Here is a 13,739-nt window from a genome sequence, read left to right as displayed (position 1 = left end):
ATATTATTCCACAGATAAAGTACTCCAGAGATTTAATTATTTTGTATGTAAAGGCCCTGTAACCACAGAATGGGCTGAGGCTTTTCACCCCTGGAGGAAGGGAAGGAAGGAGCTGCTTGTGTACGGGGTAGAGAGACAATTCTGGGAACCTGGAGGGAGCTGGGAAAGAGTGAAGCTTGCTGCAGCCCCTTAACTGAGAGACTTCTCACTGCCGTACGTGGAAGATGTAAGCTGTCAGGACTTCCCTTCTTCCTGCAGCCTAATGATGCCAGACGTGGGAGTCGTAGAACTCCCCTTAGCACCCACCTCCATACAGGACAGTACAGGAAGCAAAAGAGCTCAGAAATGCTGCTCTCTTGGAATATCAGAGGAGCCCTTCAGCCTTGCATAGGAGGAGCAGGGCTTACCCCTGCATGAGAGGAGATGCACCCTGCTCAGCTTTAGCAGGAAAGCACAGACTGAGTCTCTTTACCTCTTCAGCTGAATATGAGCATCCTCTCTAGTACTCTCTTTACTCTTCTGTAAATATCTACAGCTGCTCCCTCCTTTAGAGAGTCATTTAATAACAGTGTGCTGGGCTAAGGTCTGTGTGTGTCTTTAATGTGCAGACTTTATCCTGCACTCTCAAAGCAATGAGCAATAGTGTGCTTTGATAATGCTCAGGTAAGTGGCTGTTGCAGGCAGAGAATCACTGGCACAGAGTTACACCTGATCCTCCTAGGACAGAACTTGTGCAGCTTCACCAATGCTCACTTTCTCACATCAAAAAGAAAGCATGGAAGTCTCATCTCTGCCCTCTGGAGTACCTCCTCCCACACTTTGTATAAAAGTACAAATGACTGCTTGCCCTTATAATTCAGATAAGGATCAATATTATTACACTACAAGAAGGTCCCTACAGGGCGTACAGAGTCTTCATTTATACTCTCTCCCAAACAGAAAGTGCTTAACTTGCTCTGCATCAATATCATCATCAGCTTTATCTACAGTGGAACTTAAGGAAAAAAGTAGCTCCTATAAATAATACTTGCTCTCTAAGCCCCAGACAGCTCACTCAACGTCCTGAGGTGATTTTACTGTCACTTCCCTGTAAATTGTGGACTACAGTCCCAGATATTCTTAATTTTTTCCTTCTGGTTTCTTTTTTTTGCATTAAATTGAAATTTTGTGAATATTTCAGTGGTATATTCTGAAGATTTTGAATAAAATGAGTATTTGATTATTTATTATATATTACTGAGCGTGAAACCATGTTGCATGCATATTTTTATGTGCACTGACCCCTGGGCTCTTTTATAACAGCCATTTTCATGTAAAAAGCCCTAGAAACCAGTGGAACGAATATTTCCCCACCAGTGCCCTGAAATCATCCCTTCCCTGCTGGGAAAAGAGCAGAAAAGCAGAAGGAGCAGGAACTGCAATGCTGTTACTTTATTGAAGAAGCGATACAAGGGACAGCAGAATCATAAGACGTTTCTACAGGATAAGATGCTTCATGTGCCAGCGGAAATGGAAGAAAATCCCTTGTAGTGAACAGAAAAGAGCAGACAGGTTTCAGCCGTCAGCAGTCACCACCTTTGAGATCTCATCGGCTGATCCTGGGCACTTGCTGGGCCCCTCTAAAAGAGAGAATAAGATCAATAAATGCAGAACATTGTCAGCCTGAGAGAGAAAAATACAAAATACTTCTGAATGGATCGCTGGGAGCAGTATTATCCAGAGAGATGCTCCCAGTGCATGAAGGGGACCTGCTAAGTAGCTGCTTATTTGCTCAGATTGCAGTATGGGAGCTTCCTGATTACTTACTGGCTCTGACTGCACTGTAGAAGCAGCTGATTGGCTGCTCATGGGCTCTGACTGCACGGTAGAAGCAGCTGATTGGCTGCTCTTGGGCTCTGACTGCACGGTAGAAGCAGCTGATTGGCTGCTCTTGGGCTCTGACTGCATTGTAGAAGAACGTGATTGGCTGCTCTTGGGCTCTGACTGCATAGTAAAAGCACGTGATTGGCTGCTCTTTGGTCCCTGACTGCACGGTAGAAGCATCTGATTGGCTGCTCTTGGGCTCTGACTGCATGGTAGAAGCAGCTGATTGGCTGTTCTTGGGCTCTGACTGCACAGTAGAAGCAGCTGATTGGCTGCTCTTGGGCTCTAATTGCACTGTAGAAGCACGTGATTGGCTGCTCTTGGGCTCTGACTGCACGGTAGAAGCATATGATTGGCTGCTCTTGGGCTCTGACTGCACGGTAGAAGCATATGATTGGTTGCTCTTGGGCTCTGACTGCATCTGCTTTTTCACTTTATGGAACTTCTTAGTTACTTTCTATATTTTCGTGCTCCCTTTCTTCCATGCAATATTTCTCTAATGAAGACCGGTCCCATTCCTGCTCTCTAATTAATAAAAGAGCATTGGTTCCCGACCTTTCCTGTTTCACAGCAAACCTGGCACAAGCACAGCACCAGCTTCCTCCTCATCATCACTTTCTCTTCATCTTCTTCCCTACCCTCTCCCTCACCACTAGTATCATCACCTTCCCTCTCCCTCCCCTTACCACCTAGCATCATCATCACTCTCCCTCTTCTCATCATCAATATCACCTTCCCTCTCCCTCCCCTTACCTCCTAGCATCATCATCCCTCCCCCTCTTCTCCTTATCAATATCACCTTCCCTCTCCCTCCCCTTACCTCCTAGCATCATCATCCCTCTCCCTCTTCTCATCATCAATATCACCTTCCCTCTCCCTCCCCTTACCTCCTAGCATCATCATCCCTCTCCCTCTTCTCCTCATCAATATCACCTTCCCTCTCCCTCCCCTTACCACCTAGCATCATCATCCCTCTCCTCATCATCAATATCACCTTCCCTCTCCCTCCCCTTACCACCTAGCATCATCATCCCTCTCCCTCTTCTCATCATCAATATCACCTTCCCTCTCACCCTCCCTCCACTCCTGCACATCATCATCTTCCTTCTCCCTCACCCCCTGACAATCATCTTCCTTCCCTTTCCCTCCACCTCTCTGGCATCATCAGCTCTCTTCTCCCTGCTCACCCTCTGGCACATTCAGCTCTCCCTTTCTCCTCCCCCCCAGAACCTCCAGCTCGGTGCACAGGGAGATGGCACTGAACCCCAGGACTGCATCGATGCTGCACAATATCAGGGGGAGGGGGAGGGAATTGGGGGTTCATGGAAAGAGAATTACCTCATTCTGCTAATGTTATGGTAAAATTGTACTGAAGATTATTTAGAGACCAGAGGTGGCGGGGGGGGGGGGGGGGGGGGGAGAGATCAGTTAATACGTTACGGGTGGAGGTAGGATGTAGGAGGAGATGGGAAGCAGGTGCTGGTTTGAGGGTGGGAAGTTCTGGCAGAAAACCAGGGGGGCAGACTGGGAGGGGCAATTGTTCTTTATCTGTCGTCATTTACTGATTCAGCAGGGAGCTCTCGTCCCCATTAAACTCTTAATATTAAGGAAAGAGGGAAGCTGATTTTACCTGCAGTTAGAGGTTTCCTCGCTTTAGGAGAGAAGAGAAACAGAGATTACAAAGAGGAACTTTTTCTGAGGCAGTAACACAAATTTAAACAGCAACTGCTAAAGATCAATCATCAGGGGAAAAAAAAGTTTGGCGTTGTAAGAGAAACGAGAAGGTAAGAACATTTCCTAAAGGAAAGAATGAGAGCAGAGAGTTCAGGGAGGGAGGAGGATCTCATGGGGAGGACACAGAACAGCAACGTCACTTTAGGGAACAATTAGCAGGAGGAAAGGTTTGTGCTCACCGCACTGTTTAACAAGTCGCCAAAAGTCATACCCTTGAGCAGGGCTTCCCAAACTGTGCGTCTTGACCACAGAGGAGGTCACCAAACCTTCAGCTGGGCTCACAAGAACCTGAAATGTCAGCATCTTCAGGTGGCAGCAGCATTGGTAGTAGAAGTGGGCATGAGGCCCGTCAGCGAGCACCTGCTCACAGGCTCTGCGGTGGCTCTACCCTTGCAGGAGTTTCTGTGCTAAGAGCAAGCCATGCACAAGGAGGGATGGGTGACCTCGCACTAGCACACGGGCCCCATGCTGACTTTCATTAGCAATGCTGCTGCCGCTGGCAGATCAGTCAGGCTTGGGGGGCAGATATGAGAGGGGAGAGGAGGAGATTGCTACTGATCCTATCTCCTCATCCACCGATGAATCTACCCAAGAGTAAAACCTCACCCGCCCGCTACTTCCAGCAGATGTCAAGCACCTTTAGCCCAGGACTGAAAGGAAAATGTTGCCATGGAGCCCGGCCATGGGGCTATCCTGATTGGATCTACTCTTACCTCTGGTGTGCCCAGGGATCTGCCCTCTGTGACTCGCTTTAATATATATCTCACCCCCTCTGGACATTGTCATCTGCCCTTGGCATAAACTACAACATTTATGCTGAGCAGATCCAAGCTTTTCTTCCCATCAGCACTCTTGTTCTTTCACACTCGATTCATTAGGGGCTCATTTAAATACAATAAAATGCTGGCTTTCACATAATAAATTGCTACTGAACGTGGACAAAATGGAAATTTACATTTTCTCAAACCAAAATAATCCATGCTACTCAAAGTAGACAAAAAGAAAATTGGTTCTTACTGTTAATTTTCGTTTCTGTAGTACCACAGATCAGTCCAGACCATGGGTTGAGCCTCCTGTCCAGCAGATGGAGACAGACCAAAACTGAAAGGGTATCCTATATCAGGACAGAGCCCACCCTGCATCCCTTCAGTACAAACATTATCAAAGCAGATATAACTCCGAAAAGATCAAGCAAGCAACAAGAAAACTGATAAATTGAACAATTGAACAATTGAAAGAATTCCGTAAAAAAACGCTCTTGCATAAAGATTCATTTTCATTTTCATCTAGAAGATGCATCTGGTGCCTTAAAGCAATAATGGAAGACTCAGATATCGGGGAACCTGTAAAGGAAGAAACTTTGATTGGACGGAACAGATCTAGTACGGGAAGATGTCTGGAATGATCCTTAGTACTACAGGAACAAAAATGAACAGGTATGAACCAATTTTCCTTTCCCTGTATGTACCCGAATCAATCCAGAACGTGGGATGTACCAAAGCTTCCCTAAACAGGGTGGGGCCTAGACAGTCCCGCTCGAAGAACCTGCCGCCTGAAGGAGCCAAAAACCGGAGCCTGTACATCGAGGCAGTAATGAAGAGCAAAGGTATGCACAGATTTCCAAGTAGCTGCCCTGCATATTTCCTGTGGGGAAACCGACTGACTCTCCGCCCAAGAAGTGGCCTGAGAAGGCAAGGAGTGGGCCATTAAGCCCCCTGGAACCGATCGGCCTTTCAGATCTCCACCAATGCAATAGCGCCATTTAGCCAACGTGCAATTGTGGCCTTTGAAGCCTTGTTACCCTTATTTGGACCACTCCATAGGACGAACAGGTGATCTGAGACTCGGAACTCATTTGTAACCTGGAGATAGCACAGTAAACCCGTTTTACATCCAGGGGCTGGAGATCACCACCAGATGTGTTTGCTATGTCTTCAGAAGAAAAAGCCACAGTTCAATGAACTGATTGATGTGAAAGGAGGACACAACCTTCAGCAAGAAGGAGGGTACCATCTTGAGGGAGACCCCCTGAATCAGAAAAATGCAGAAAAGGTTCCCTGTAAGATAAAGCTTGGAGATCCGACACCCTTCTGGTGGAACAAATGGACACCAGGAAGATGGTTTTGAGAGTCTAATCCTTAATTGTAGCCCTCTGTAGAGGTTCAAAGGGAGCCTCGCAGAGAACCCAAAGAACCAAGTTAAGACTCCACGAGGGACAAGTAGCCCGGACTGGCGGATTCAAATGCTTGGCCCCCTTGAGGAAGTGGATGACATCCAGATGAGCCGCCACCGTGTAACTGTCATTGTTGCCTAAGAGGGAGCCGAGGGCAGAGACCTGCACCCACAAGGAACTGAAAGACAAACCGTTGGAGAGACCGTTCTGGAGGAAGGAAAGGACCTGGGATACCGGCGCCTTACAAGCCGACACTCCCGATGACGCACATGCATTTTCAAAAACCTTCCAGACCCGGACATAAGCGAGAGAGGTAGATGGCTTCCAGGCCCTCAACAGTGTGGATATAACATCTTCCTTATATCTCTTCTTTCTCAATCTCCGACGTTCAAAAGCAAGGCTGCTAGACAAAAGTGATCTGCTGGATAGAAAAATATGGGATCCTGCTGAAGAAAGTGTGGGAGATGACCGAGGCGGAGAGGGCCATCCACGGCAGTCTGCGGAGTCATTTGGGAGCCACTAGAATGACGGAACCCCGATGGAGCTCAATTCTTTTGAGTACCTTTCCCACTAGTGGCCAAGGAGGGAAAACGTACAGGAAAATGTCGTGAGGCCAGGGAAAGAGCAATGCATCCACACCTTCTGCGCAATATTCCCTTCTGCAGCTGAAGAATCTGGAAGCTTTCGCATTGTTCATTGTGGCCATCAGATCTAAGATGGGGGGGGGGGGGGGCACCTGCAGATGATCAGATTCATCGCTCCATCTGACAACTCCTACTCACCAGGGTCTAACCACTGGTGACTGAGTAAATCAGCTTGAATAATCTCCTTCCCCGCAATGTGAGAAGATTCTAAGCGATCCAGGTGATGCTCTGCCCAGGGGAAAAGGTTGATGGCTTCCAGAGTTTTCCGTCTCGGGAATGGTCTGTCCATGCAGTGTGCAGCTCGACACTGGGTCACAGTATTCACAGGTGCTGAGGAGGGACACTCCCCACCCAGCAGACACCAGGAGCAGAGCCCGCCTTGGGTACGTACAGGGAAATGGAAATTTAGATTTTCTCAAAACAATATAATCCAGTAATAGCTTTCCATACATTATTCCCTTTAACAGTGACTGGACAGCAATCAGACGGCAGGCTTAGGCTAGGAGTCATTCTTGATATTATGTTCTCTAGGAAGCCCCACAAAGCCACGCTCCTGCAGAATCCCATTTTCAAACTGCATCTGTGAGCCAACTGAAGCCATTACTACAAGCTCAGGCTTAATTTTAATGGCCATGGATCACTGCAATGCCTTATTGTTGGGCAATTCACATCATGACTGCTAGTGGGTACAAAATTACGTGCGCAGACAACACCAGTGCTGGCCTCTTACCTTGGCTTCCAACATAAGAACATAAGAACATGCCATATTGGGTCAGACCAAGGGTCCATCAAGCCCAGCATCCTGTTTCCAACAGTGGCCAATCTCGGCCATAAGAACCTGGTAAGTACCCAAAAACTAAGTCTATTCCATGTTACCGTTTCTAGCAATAGCAGTGGCTATTTTCTAAGTCAACTTAATTAGTAGCAGGTAAAGGACTTCTCCTCCAAAAACTTATCCAATTCTTTTTTAAACACAGCTACTCTAACTGCACTAACCACATCCTCTGGCAACAAATTCCAGAGTTTAATTGTGCGTTGAGTAGAAAAGAACTTTCTCCGATTAGTTTTAAATGTGCCACATGCTAACTTCATGGAGTGCCCCCTAGTCTTTCTATTATCCAAAAGAGTAAATAACTGATTCACATCTACGTGTTCTAGACCTCTCATTATTTTAAACATCTCTATCATATCCCCCCTCAGCCGTCTCTTCTCCAAGCTGAAAAGTCCTAACCTCTTTAGTCTTTCCTCATAGGGGAGTTGTTCCATTCCTCTTATCATTTTGGTAGCCCTTCTCTGTACCTTCTCCATCGCAATTATATCTTTTTTGAAATGCGGCGACCAGAATTGTACACAGTATTCAAGGTGCGGTCTCACCATGGAGCGATACAGAGGCATAATGACATTTTCTGTTTTATTCACCATTCCCTTTCTAATAATTCCCAACATTCTGTTTGCTTTTTTGACTGCCGCAGCACACTGAACTGACGATTTCAATGTGTTATCCACTATGACGCCGAGATCTCTTTCTTGGGTTGTAGCACCTAATATGGAACCCAACATTGTGTAATTATAGCATGGGTTATTTTTCCCTATATGCATCACCTTGCACTTAGCCACATTAAATTTCATCTGCCATTTGGATGCCCAATTTTCCAGTCTCACAAGGTCTTCCTGCAATTTATCACAATCTGCTTGTGATTTAACTACTCTGAACAATTCTGTCTCATCTGCAAATTTGATTACCTCACTTGTCGTATATTTTTCCAAATCATTTATAAATATATTGAAAAGTAAGGGTCCCAATACAGATCCCTGAGGCACTCCACTGTCCACTCCCTTCCACTGAGAAAATTGCCCATTTAATCCTACTCTCTGTTTCCTGTCTTTTAGCCAGTTTGCAATCCACGAAAGGACATCACCACCTATCCCATGACTTTTTACTTTTCCTAGAAACCTCTCATGAGGAAATTTGTCAAACGCCTTCTGAAAATCCAAGTATACTATATCTACCGGTTCACCTTTATCCACATGTTTATTAACTCCTTCAAAAAAGTGAAGCAGATTTGTGAGGCAAGACTTGCCTTGGGTAAAGCCATGCTGACTTTGTTACATTAGAGTGCATCATAAGATAATTACAAATGTGCTCAAGTTATTACAAAACAAATCAAGTTCTTGCTTTAATTCTGTTTTGTGAATATTAATCCTATTCGACTATTGAGATCTGGAAACAAGAATCCACTTGAATCACCTTCTCTGCAAGCTGCACCTTAGAGGTGAGCAGAGGCGGAGCTTTTCCAAGATCAGCATCAATGAATTTGAAATGAAGTTGGCCATAGAGGCAAAAACTCATAATAAAATCTTTTTAAAATATATCCAAAGCAAGAAACCTGTGAGGGAGTTGGTTGGACCAGTAGATGACAGAGGGGTTAAAGGGGCTCTTAGGGAAGATAAGGCCATTGCAGAAAGACTAAATGAATTCTTTGCCTCCATGTTTACTAATGAGGATGTTGTGGAGATACCAGTTCCAGAGATGGTTTTCAGGGGTGATGAGTCAGACGAAATGAACGAAATCACTGTGAACCTGGAAGATGTAGTAGGCCAGATTGACAAACTAAAGAGTCATAATGCCTCTGTATCGCTCCATGGTGAGACCACACCTTGAATACTGTGTACAATTCTGGTCGCCGCATCTCAAAAAAGATATAATTGCGATGGAGAAGGTACAGAGAAGAGCTAACAAAATGATAAGGGGAATGGAACAGCTCCCCTATGAGGAAAGACTAAAGAGGTTAGGACTTTTCAGCTTGGAGAAGAGACGACTGAGGGGGGATATGATAGAGATGTTTAAAATCATGAGAGGTCTAGAACGGGTAGGTGTGAATCGGTTATTTACTCTTTCGGATAGTAGAAAGACTAGGGGGCACTCCATGAAGTTAGCATGGAGCACATTTAAAACTAATCGGAGAAAGTTCTTTTTTACTCAACGCACAATTAAACTCTGGAATTTGTTGCCAGAGGATGTGGTTAGTGAAGTTAGTATAGCTGTGTTTAAAAAAGGATTGGATAAGTTCTTGGAGGAGGTCTATTACCTGCTATTAAGTTCACTTAGAGAATAGCCACCTCCATGAGCAATGGTAACATGGAATAGACTTAGTTTTTGGGTACTTGCCAGGTTCTTATGGCCTGGCTTGGCCACTGTTGGAAACAGGATGCAGGGCTTGATGGACCCTTGGTCTGACCCAGTATGCATTTTCTTATGTTCTTATGTTCTTAGCAAATCACCTGGACCAGATGGTATGCATCCTAGGGTTCTGAAGGAACTAAAAAATGAAATTTCTGATCTATTAGTTAAAATGTGTAACCTATCATTAAAATCATCCATTGTACCTGAAGACTGGAGGGTGGCCAATGTAACCCCAATATTTAGAAAAGTTTCCAGGGGCAATCCGGGTAACTATAGCCTAGTGAGCCTGACTTCAGTGCTGGGAAAAATAGTGGAAACTGCTCTCAAGATCAAAATCGTAGAGCATATGGAAAGACATGACTTAATGGGACACAGTCAACATGGATTTACGCAAGTCAAGTACTGCCTAACAAATCTGCTTCATTTTTTTGAAGGTGTTAATAAACATGTAGATAAAGGTGAACCGGTAGATGTAGTTTATTTGGATTTTCAGAAGGTGTTTGACAAAGTCCCTCATGAGAGGCTTCTACGAAAACTAAAATGTAATGGGATAGGAGGTGATGTCCTTTTGTGGATTACAAAATGGTTAAAAGACAGGAAACAGAGAGTAGGATTAAATGGTCAATTTTCTCAGTGGAAAAGAATAAACAGTGGAGTGCCTCAGGGATCTGTACTTGGACCGGTGCTTTTCAATATATATATAAATGATCTGGAAAGGAATACGATGAGTGAGTTTATCAAATTTGAAGATGATACAAAATTATTCAGAGTAGTTAAATCACAAGCAGATTGTGATATATTACAGGAGGACCTCGCAAGACTGGAAAATTGGGCATCCAAATGGCAGATGAAATTTAATGTGGACAAGTGCAAGGTGTTGCATATAGGGAAAAATAACCCTTGCTGTAGTTACACGATCTTAGGTTCCATATTAGGAGCTACCACCCAAGAAAAAGATCTAGGAATCATAGTGGATAATTCTTTAAAATCGTTGTCTCAGTGTGCTGCAGCAGTCAAAAAAGCAAACAGAATGTTAGGAATTATTAGGAAGGGAAAGGTTAATAGAACGGAAAATGTCATAATGCCTCTGTATCGCTTCATGGTGAGACCGCACCTTGAATACTGTGTACAATTCTGGTCGCCGAATCTCAAAAAAGATATAATTGCAATGGAGAAGGTACAGAGAAGGACAACCAAAATGATAAAGGGGATGGAACAGCTCCCCTATGAGGAAAGGCTGAAGAGGTTAGGGCTGTTCTGCTTGGAGAAGAGACGGCTGAGGGGGAATATGATAGAGATCTTTAAGATCATGAGAGGTCCTGAATGAGTAGATGTGACTCGGTTATTTACTCTTTTGAATAATAGAAGGACTAGGGGGCTTTCCATGAAGTTAGCAAGTAGCACATTTAAGACGAATCGGAGAAAATTATTTTTCACTCAACGCACAATAAAGGTCTGGAATTTGTTGCCAGAGGATGTGGTTAGTGCAGTTAGTGTAGCTGGGTTCAAAAAAGGTTTGGATAAGAGATGTTTAAAATCATGAGAGTTATAGAACGGGTAGATGTGAATCGGTTATTTACTCTTTCGGATAGTAGAAAGACTAGGGGGCACTCCATTAAGTTAGCATGGGGCACATTTAAAACTAATCGGAGAAAGTTATTTTTTACTCAATGCACAATTAAACTCTGGAATTTGTTGCCAGAGGATGTGGTTAGTGCAGTTAGTGTAGCTGTGTTTAAAAAAGGTTTGGATAAGTTCTTGGAGGAGAAGTACATTAATGGCTATTAATCAAGTTTACTTAGGGAATAGCCACTGCTATTAATTGCATCAGTAGCATGGGTTCTTCTTAGCGTTTGGGTAATTGCTAAGTTCTTGTGGCCTGGTTTTGGCCTCTGTTGGAAACAGGATGCTGGGCTTGATGGACCCTTGGTCTGACCCAGCATGGCAATTTCTTAGGCCTCAGAAATCCTTCCTCGAGGAATCACCTGCACGAAATCCTCTAAAAAGGCTGGAAAAACTTCTGTTCAAGCAAGCACTGGCAGGAGGCTGAACGACTCACAATCAGTTTACTTTGTCATTTTTCTACTTGTTTTATCTCAAGTCTGTTACAGCATTTTCAATTGTGCATGTCTGATGTCATCCACCACAAACTAACAGGGAAGTGGGCAGATAAGAAATAGTTTTAAAATAAAATAAAAATGAAAAAAAGTTGTTTGAAGGAACAGATGAGAATGGGAGAGACTGAGGGTTGGTTAAGGTGAAGAGGGATTGGCTGTGAAGGGTGAGGGAGGAGATGACAGAGTATCAGTGGGGTGGGGGATGTATGAGGAGGTGGGGTAAGAGGGGAGAAGCTGGATGCAAAGTGACAGAAGGGAGAGAGGGGAGGTGGGCAGGAAGGGGATGCAGGGGAGTGACTGGAGAGGGGATGAAAAGGGGGAGGAGACTATAGAGGATCAGCTGAAGAATGTATGGGGAAGGGAGATAAGATGGATGGGTGAGAGAGGAGGAGGGGATGGGGATTGGATGAGGAGGAGATGAGAGGATCAGAGAGGTAGGGGATGTATGAGGAGGTGGGGTAAGAGGGGAGAAGTTGGATGCAATGTGACAATGATCAGATGGGAGGAGAGGAGGGAATGGGGATGGGATGAGAGGGAAGGGAAGGGAATGCAGAGGATGAACTAGGATTTAAAAGAAGGAGTTGAGGGTGAGAGAGGAGAGCTGGTGGGAAGATGTGAAAAGGGATGGATGGGCTGGGGAGGTGTGAGGAAGTTGAGAGAGGGGGCTGCTGGGGGCGGGGGGTGAGGGCCTCTGGATGGGATGGAAGTTGAGAGGGAATTAACTGGAGTGCAAGGAGAGTGAGGAGTGATTGTTGGGAGGTGAACTACCCCTCTGCTAATTTATTTTGGTCATTCCCTGGGGTCATGCATATTTTCAATGCTGAAATGGGGTCACAGTGATTAAAAGTTTGGAAGCCCAGCCCTAAAGGAAAGAACGAGAGCAGTGAGTTTAGGGAGGAGGATCTCATGAGTAGGGCAAGGAATAGCAGAGTCACTTTAGGGAAGTATTAGCAGGAGTAAAGGTTAAACTTACCACTGTTCCATTCAGGTTCTACAAGAAAGAATGAGAGCAGAGAGTTTAGGGAGGAGGATCTCATGGGATGGACACAGAATAGCAGAGTCAGTTTAGGGAAGCATTAACAGGAGTAAAGGTTTAGACTTACCAGAAGTTTTTCAATATCAGCCTAAAGGAAAGAATGAGAGCAGAGAGTTTAGGGAGGAGGATCTCATGGGATGGACACAGAAATGCAGAGTCACTTTAGGGAAACATTAACAGGAATAAAGGTTTAGACTTACCAGAAGGTTTGCAATATCAGCCTAAAGGAAAGAATGAGAGCAGATAGTTTAGGGAGGAGGAACTCATGAGAAGGGTAATGAATAGCAGAGTCATTTTAGGGAAGCATTAGCAGGAGTAAAGGTTTAGACTTACCAGACATATTGCAATACCACCCTAAAGGAAAGAATGAGAGCAGAGAGTTTAGGGAGGAGGATCTCATGGGACGGGCACAGAACAGCAAAGTCACTTTAGGGAACCATTAGCAGGAGTAAAGGTTTAGACTTACCAGACATTTTTCAATACCACCCTAAAGGAAAGAATGAGAGCAGAGAGTTTAGGGACGAGGATCTCATGGGACGGGCACAGAATAGCAGAGTCAGTTTAGGGAACCATTAGCAGGAGTAAAGGTTTAGACTTACCAGACGTTTTTCAATACCACCCTAAAGGAAAGAATGAGAGCAGAGAGTTTAGGGACGAGGATCTCATGGGACGGGCACAGAATAGCAGAGTCAGTTTAGGGAAGCATTAGCAGGAGTAAAGGTTAAACTTACCACTGTTCCATTCGGGTTCTACAAGAAAGAATGAGAGCAGAGAGTTTAGGGAGGAGGATCTCATGGGACGGACACAGAATAGCAGAGTCACTTTATCAGGCCGATGCAATCCTAAATGCTTTCCTAACACTGATCGACCTCTCCGAGGCACCTGATTTAATATGTAAATTAGCTTCCATGGTAGAAAGCAGGCACTAGGGAAAGGTTTGCATCCCTAGCGCCTCCTCTGCAGCGGGCGCCCAGGAGAGGCTGCTGTC

General features: G+C 44.9%; 2 long non-coding RNA genes across 2 annotated transcripts; both read right to left on the bottom strand.

Moving 5' to 3' along the window:
* Positions 1 to 1,416: 1,416 nt before the first annotated feature.
* Positions 1,417 to 12,840, bottom strand: LOC115082627. The gene is made up of 4 exons (XR_003854215.1): positions 12,819 to 12,840; positions 12,689 to 12,706; positions 3,494 to 3,514; positions 1,417 to 1,619 (listed from the first exon to the last, which is right to left on the bottom strand). It is a non-coding gene; the product is annotated as an uncharacterized LOC115082627 (long non-coding RNA).
* Positions 12,841 to 12,951: 111 nt separating this feature from the next.
* On the bottom strand, positions 12,952 to 13,371 carry LOC115082621. Its single transcript, XR_003854213.1, has 3 exons — positions 13,351 to 13,371; positions 13,085 to 13,105; positions 12,952 to 12,972 (listed from the first exon to the last, which is right to left on the bottom strand). It is a non-coding gene; the product is annotated as an uncharacterized LOC115082621 (long non-coding RNA).
* Between the last annotated feature and the right edge of the window lie 368 nt (positions 13,372 to 13,739).

Source organism: Rhinatrema bivittatum, chromosome 1 (assembly GCF_901001135.1).
Source record: "Rhinatrema bivittatum chromosome 1, aRhiBiv1.1, whole genome shotgun sequence".
NCBI lineage: Eukaryota > Metazoa > Chordata > Amphibia > Gymnophiona > Rhinatrematidae > Rhinatrema > Rhinatrema bivittatum.
Note: the sequence above shows the minus strand (reverse complement) of the source record. Positions and strands in the feature narration are given on the sequence as shown.